Source organism: Sorex araneus, chromosome 5 (genome assembly GCF_027595985.1).
Source record: "Sorex araneus isolate mSorAra2 chromosome 5, mSorAra2.pri, whole genome shotgun sequence".
In the NCBI taxonomy this organism is placed as follows: Eukaryota; Metazoa; Chordata; class Mammalia; order Eulipotyphla; family Soricidae; genus Sorex; species Sorex araneus.
In genome coordinates this window covers 137,681,067-137,688,372 of record NC_073306.1, presented here as the reverse complement: position 1 = coordinate 137,688,372, position 7,306 = coordinate 137,681,067, and the positions used below count along the sequence as shown (strand labels likewise).

At 62.7% G+C, this 7,306-nt stretch overlaps 1 long non-coding RNA gene across 1 annotated transcript; it reads left to right on the top strand.

Moving 5' to 3' along the window:
* The first annotated feature begins 2,093 nt into the window (after nucleotides 1-2,093).
* Nucleotides 2,094-6,208, top strand: LOC129405119 (uncharacterized). The gene is made up of 4 exons (XR_008630342.1): nucleotides 2,094-2,262; nucleotides 2,955-3,041; nucleotides 3,584-3,763; nucleotides 5,900-6,208. It is a non-coding gene; the product is annotated as an uncharacterized LOC129405119 (long non-coding RNA).
* Nucleotides 6,209-7,306: the final 1,098 nt, after the last annotated feature.

Genomic DNA, 7,306 nt, shown 5'->3' with positions numbered 1-7,306 from the left:
TGAGGCCCCTCCCTCCGCCTATGCGAGAGAGACGGCATGGGGCTGAGCCCACTGCAGAGAGCAGCTCCAAAGAGCCTGAGCGTGCACCTGAGTCAGGAAAGCACCTTGCACGAGGGCCACTGAGACAGTGGCACAATCCAGGATTAGCAAGAGGGCCCCCAAGGCCATCACCAGTGTCCCCAGAGGGAGAAGCAGAGGGGAAAGGGATGCACATCGCCCGGGAGGAAGCAGCACGGGAGGCCCAGGCCAGAGTGCCCAGTCCACCCCGGGGCTGTGTAAGCTAAGACTCCTTGCTGCCCCCCGAGCCGGAGGCCTAGGCCACCCCGAGTGACCACTCCAGGCGGGCGGGTGGGGGTGCAGGTCTGTCTCCCTTTGCCCCTCTGCCCGCCCAGTGCCCAGGAGACAAGGCAGAGGCCGCTCCTGCCCCGCCCACTGTGCTGGCCGGGCTGGGGGGCAGCAGGAGGCCAGCACCCACACTTTCCTGGCTCCCCGCCAGTTGCTGATCTGGGTCCAGAAACCCCAGCGGTTGCAAAGGCCTTTTCTGAATCCAACACGTTATCCCAGAAGACCCGAACTTCCAATCAAGGCGCGGGTCGGCCCACTCCTGGCACCCTGCATGGACGCTCCGTAAGCTGCGTTCTGGGCCGGCCAGGCTTGTCAGAGACTGACCTGCCCATTCAGGGCCGGAAGTCCCAGTCCAGCCCCGGTGGCTGTAAAAGCCAGCACTCCTGGCTTCCGCGAGAGCCTAGGTCTAGGCTAGCAGTGCCGGGGTTTCTGCCCGGCGTGCAGGAGCCCTTGGCTGTGACTTAAGCGCCAGACGGTGTAAGGAGACCAAGAGAGAGACAAGCCTGAGAGGATGTCCTTGAAGGTGCAGAAGCCGCGCTGCCCTGGGCAGGGGAGGCCCCCGGGTCGGCCTCCGCCTCCCTGGAGCCTGGCCTGGGACAATTATCCTGCCTCTTAGCCACACGCACGGCTGTTCTTTAAATCCACGAGCTGTAACTATGGGCCTGAAGCGAGAAGTGCAGCCCCAGCTGGCTGGCGCCAAAGGGAGCACGCAGGTCTGCGACCCGAGGGAAGAGATGCGGCAGGTCCGCTTCGGGTGCAGCTGGACCCCCGCCTTCCTGCTTCCCGCCCCTTGCTCCCCGCTCTGCCCCTGCAGGTGGGCTTCCCTGTGCACACACCCCGTCCCGCTGGCAGCGTTTCCCACGTGCCCAGGGACGTGTGCAGCCTCCCGAAGACTTGAGATTTGTCCTTCCTGCATCACAGCCGCCCCAGCTGCAGCAAGGGCGCTCATTGGCCAGCTGCGCAGCACACAAAGGCGCTCATTGGCCAGCTGTGCAACAAGGCTGTTCATTGGTCAGACACGTGGCAAACAGGACGCTCATTGGCTAGACCCGGGCACCCGCTGCGCTCCAGGTCCAATCACCGTAGTTCGGGGCGGGCTTCCCGTGGGTTCCGAGGAAATTAGCTGAAGACAAATACATGGTGTGCAGGGCAGGAAGCGCCTCTCACGGTCGCTTTTTTAAAAATTACTTTTTATTTTATAAAGTAGTTCACAATATGTGATTATATTTACTAGTCAAACACCAATCCCACCACCATGACACCTTCCCACCACCATATTTCAGGTGTTTCCATCCTGAACTCCAATCCCTGCCCCAAAGCAGAACCGAAATAATATATTTTGTATTGCTTGCTATGAAAAACTGCTGAAAATGCTACAGAAAAGTATCCTTAGAGCAAAGCTGTGAAGATTGTTGTGTATCGCCCAGGGGCGATTAAGCCCTTCTATGAGAGATCAATAACATGTTGTTAAAGGTTGAGCCTTTCCTGCTTTTACACACACACACACACACACATAAACACACACACACATATGTGTGTGTGTAAAAAAAGAGTATTTCCCCCTAAGATTGGTTGCCTACTAACTTGAACCCCATCAAATGTCTCACAGGCTTACTATAGGGGAGGGGCGCCAGTGCGGGTGGGGAGAGGGAGGCAGGGCAGACCTCAGAACAATGGACAGACACCCCATGATCTCATGCAGCACTTGGACAGCTGGAGCGAGCCGGCACGCAGGGACACGCTCTCAGGCGTGGTCACTGCGACGTGTGTGCAGGGGACATGGGTGGACTCAGCGGATTGACCCCACCCGCTCGCTCCCCAGGCCGGGGTTCCTGCACCGTCACCTACCTGCTCTTCTGCTCTGACCACCCACTGGCCAAAGGCGGTCTTGAACCGACTGGGACAACATGGGCAGAGGTGGGTTCCTTGACTGGGAGAGTTGAGGGGCGACCTGGAGGGCAGCAGGGAGCTGACGGACAACAGGGAGACTCTTAAGCAGGAGCCGGGGCACGTGGGAGCGGCACCGTGGGCTGGGAAGACGCTCCCCACAGAGCTGCTTTGCAGGCAGCGAGGCTGTGAATTCCGTCCCTGGCACCCCAGTACAGTCCTGAACACACACCCTCTGTATTCCCTCTCACAAGCCCAGCATTTAAGCAGGCCTGGGTCTCATTGCACCACCTCCCACGCGAGCACTAGAGCCGGGAACCCACCGCCTCACGGCAACACTCACCACTACAACAATGACCAAAGGGGAGAGGAAAGACAAAATGAAAAAATGATGCACAAAGAAAAGGCGACAATGTGGAGGATGTGGAAAGCCCAGCCGGGTTCCTAGCCGTCCTTCAGGGAACTCGGGCGTGGGACTGGTCAGTCCAGTCGCTGTGCTGCTGTCTCCGTCCCCAGCACACCTGTAGGTGGCCTCTGGCCAGGAGCACACTTGGGAAACGGTGCTCTGTGGCCGCAGAAGGCCAGCAGACGATGTCCATCATGGACATCCACTCCATGTCCATCAAGGAATCAGCCTGTGTCCATCACGGACATCAGCCGTGTGTCCATCATGGACATCAGTCCCTTGTCCATTGTGGACATCAACTGCGTATCCATCACAGGCATCAGCCTGGAGGTGCTGGAGTCCCAGGACGCGGTGGCTGGACCTTTATACCAGGTTTCCCCAGCTGAGTTTCCCCCAGGAAAAGGTAAGTTGCGTATTGAGTGCATGTGGCAATGGTGATTGCTATACACTACTATTTCGAGTGGCATAAATTACTCTTAAAATCCATGTCAAGTTTCTTTCCCAGTTCATTTATTCATTTATTAGTCTTTGACCTGGGGGAGCATTCGGGCCAGTTACTTTGCCTCCTGCACTGTCCCTCGCCCCTCTCGTTGCTTTGACGGTGACTCCTAGGGAATCTTGCCTTTTGCTTCTCTCCTTTTTACTTTATGATTATTTTTTGGTTTCTAGGTTGAACCCAGGTGGAGCTCAGGGGTTATTCCCAGCACATGGCTGGGTTCCTTTGTCTCTTATTTGTTTATTTATTTTTAATCAACCTTGATGCTCCCCTTGAGCAGCTCCAGGAGAGGTTAAGTGTGAAGGTTGTGGTGGGGGTCCCACAGCCCCCCACTTCTGTACTTCCCTCCATCAGTGCGTCCACTGTCAGTGTGCGGCTGACTGCCCCAGCTGCCTCTGCATCCCCCTGAACGAGGACACAAGTGTCTCTCTGTGGGTCTCTCCCCGCAGGAAAACCCTTCCCAGAAAGGCCCTCAGAAGCCGAGGTGTGGCCCCGGCATCTGCCCCAGCCTCGCCACGGAGCGGGGCCCCACCCGGAGCTGCTGACTCACACCCACGTCGCCACCAGCTGCCCAGTGACTCATGGGAACCTTCTGAAATCGCCTGAAATTGGCTGGGGTGGTACCCTAGGTAAGTGCCCACCTGCCATCTGGAAGAGATAGGGCACCCATGATTGGTCCGAGGTGCTGTCACTCAAGCTGAGGCACCACCCCTCCCCCTCCATCCCGTGGAACCAACCTCCCGTGGATACTGGGGGGCGTGACGGTGATGGTGGCTGGGAGGCTGGGAGTACAGACCCCGGGGGACCCCAGAGAGAAGGGCCTGGAAGTGGGCTCGGGGCTTAGGGAGGGCTTGGAGCAAGGTGAGGCCCCGAGCTGAGCCTGTGCTGGGGGACCCACCCCGTCCCCGTGGCCTGAGGTCAGCCACTGGAGGGTCCCCCAGGTGCCCCCACCCCCGCGGGGCTGGTTGTGACTGAGGCCGCAGGCAGCCCCCTCTACCTGCCGCTGGGCCGAAAGTGAGCCCCCGTGCCTCACCCCACGGTCCCACCCGGGTCTGCGGCTCCCAGGGAGAGCACCCACCCCCGCCGAGGCTGGGAATGTTTCCGGGGTTCTGGGGCGTCTTCCCGGGTGCAGCCGCCTGAGCCCGACCCCACCGGCTGGCTCCTGGAGACCAGGGCTCCTCGGACTGCACCCATGCTCTGGCCCTGGCTGAAGACCCCAGAAGTTAGCCGCGCCTCCAACTCCTGTGTGGGGGCAGGGCTCGGCCAGAGCAGCCGAGAGCCCCAGAGACCAGGGACCCACTTTCGAGGGGCTGCTGGAGCTCCCGCCCCCCCGAGTGCCGCATGGGGTATCTGTGCCCCTGCCCCGCTCAGCTCAGTCCCCCTGCAGCCCGCCTGGCCTCCCTGCGGCCAGCTCTGAGGCTAGAGCACTCACCCTGGGTCAGGGTGGACCCGCCACCAGGCTGTTTGGCAGCTGCCGGGGTGGGCCCGGCCGTGGAGGTGTCCCTTACCACGTGCCAGTGTGGCCACCGTAGCCCCCCAGGGCGCCTCACCCGGCAAACGCCCCCCACCTCGAGGCAGCATGTGGGCCAGTAGCTGACTGGTCCTGGCCTGTGTGGGATGGGGGCAGGGTGGGGGTGTTCAGCCTCTGGGTGGGGGGCTGGGAGGGGGTCGGCCCTCCTTGAGTTCCCTGGTGGCCGGAATGCCCCACGGCCCTGGGGCTGGGGGCAGTGGAGGGTCCCCCTGGCACTTTGGGGAGGGGAGTGCAGCAAGGGGGCACCCTGAGTGCCCGCTCCAGGAGGGCAGGTGCGGGTGCAGGTCTGTCTCCCCCTGCCCAGTGCCCAGTGCCCAGGAGACAAGGTGCTCTGGCCGGGCTGGGGGGCAGCGGGAGGCCAGTACCCCTGACTTTCCAGGCCCCCCGCCCAGACGCCGACCCGGGGCCAGAAACCCCAGCGGTCGCAAAGGCCTTTTCTGAGTCCATGGCATTGTCCCGGGAGACCAGGACCTTCCCGTCAAGGCGCGGGGCGGCCCACGGCCGGGCCCCTGCATGGACGCTCCATCAGCCGCGTCCTGGGCCGGCCGGCTTGTGGGGACTGACTGGCCCAGTCAGGGCCACGCCTGACCACCCCGGCTGCAAGCGCTGCCCCTGTGACGCCTCAGGACAGCGGCTGGACAGGTGGTGGGAAGGCAGGACCCGGGAGGCGGCAGGAGGAAGTCAGGCTGCCCCACGCGGACATGGGAGCAATCAGGGGCAGCGACTAATCTGGACGGGGAGGCTGGAGTCCCGGGACCCTGGCCCAGTGGCCAGGCCCGCCCCGGCAGGACGGCTTCCGCCTGCAGCTTCCCGGAAGCTGGTCTCAGCAACCTCCCGTGGAGAGAAGCGGCTTCTGAGTCTTCAGGGCGGTCTCTCCTCCCAGCCCACGCCCCGCCTTGACTTACCCTCGGGCCTTGCAGGGCAGGCACACGTGTGCAAACGTCCGCTCAGGCGTGCTGGAGTGCACACGCACCGCGTGTGTCCGTGTACGTGCCCTCGCGTGTGGGAGTGTGTGCGGAGACGGTGGCCATCTGGTCGGTGGGCAGCTCCTTGGTGCACTCAGAATTCCCTGCGTCTGGGGCCGGAGAGGTAGTGCAGTGGGCAGGGCCTGGCACACAGCCTCCGCTGGGCCCCCTGAGCCCTGCCAGGGGCAACCCCCGAGTGCAGAGCCAGAGTAAGCCTGGAGCACTGCTGGGTGTTGCCCCAAATTTAAAAAAAATAAATAAAATAAAAGTCCTAGGTGCGTGGCTGAGCCTTCAGTGGTGAATTTCAGTACCAACCTGGCTACGTCTGCTGAAAACGTCGTGCTGCCGTGACCGGAGCGAGGGATGCGAAGGAAACGCAGGCTCGGGGCTGGAGGACGGCAGCCAGCCGGGCCACGTGCCCTGCACCAGGCCGGCCTCGGTCAGTTCCCCGGTCCTGAGCAGCAGCCGAGAGCAGACTCTGAGCACGGGAGCCAGGAATAGGCCCTGAGCACCACTGGGAGCTGCCCGCACCCCCTCCCCCAAGTCGCACACACACAATTTCAAAGCTTGTTTTTTAAAAAGGAATAAAGAGCATCCTGAGTGCATTTCGTCACTGCTGCCTTTTGAGACGGTCTTGGGCAATGGCTGGCCCGCGCAGGGCTGAGGCTTGGCGCTCCCGCACTGCGGCGGCCGTGGGAGTGGGCCAAGGCTTGAACCCCAGTCGGGCGTGTACGAGGCAAGTGTCTTTCCCGCGGCGTCTCTCGCTCTGGCCCTTAGGCCTACACTGGTTTTGTTCTCATTTTGCCTTGGGATCAGGCCCAGCTGTGCTCGGGGGATACTCCTGGCTCTGTGCTCAGGGCTCACTCCTGACAGTGCTCTGAGACCAGGTGGTGTTGGGGCTGGAATCAGCATCAGCCGCGTGAAGGCACACCAGACCTCAGCCTCTGTGGCCCCAGGCCCCAGGGAGCCCCCGCCGTGGAATGGCAAGGTGGGGGGGGCGCCCCTCCTCCACAGCCAGGTCCCAGGGACAACGGGGCTCCCGGAGGCATGGGCTGGGGGACTCCAGGCCTCTGCTTCCTGCAGAGGGGACCCGGCCGGCAGCTCCACGCCAGGCACTGAGACCGATCCAGCCTCGCAGCCTTGGGGGTCCCGCGTGCCCCCTGCTGCCATCGTGGGCAGGGGCGACGAGAGAAAGTGCCCCCACCCTGGCTGTGCTCTGCAGGGCTCTGGCCCACGGACACAGTCTCCGCAGGGCAGCCCAGGACAACCCCCGGCCACACCTGGGCTCAGGGTCCCGGCCAGGAGGTGGTGAGAACAGCACGGCCTTTGCCCCTTCGTGGGGCGGGGGCAGGGGTCTCCCTCGGGGGCTTTGGCAGCTGGGAGGGGCCAGGACAGGGGGTGCTGGGGTGTCACAGGTGGGCCCTGGGGGCTGTGATGTCACGGAAACGCAGGTTGGAGCCAGCCTGGACCCAGAGCAGTGCCGTGACTGACCAGTGACTGACCCCTGACTGACCGTCACACATAGCCCTGGAACCAGGTGCTCGTCCAAGGTGCTCTCGGCCACGTGCAGGCGCATCCAAGGCAAGATGACCAGCCTCCATGACCTCGCTCCAACTATGCGGCAGGACACGCTCTCCCCTGGCCCCGGGGTCTGGGGGCTGGTGGTCCTGCACCCC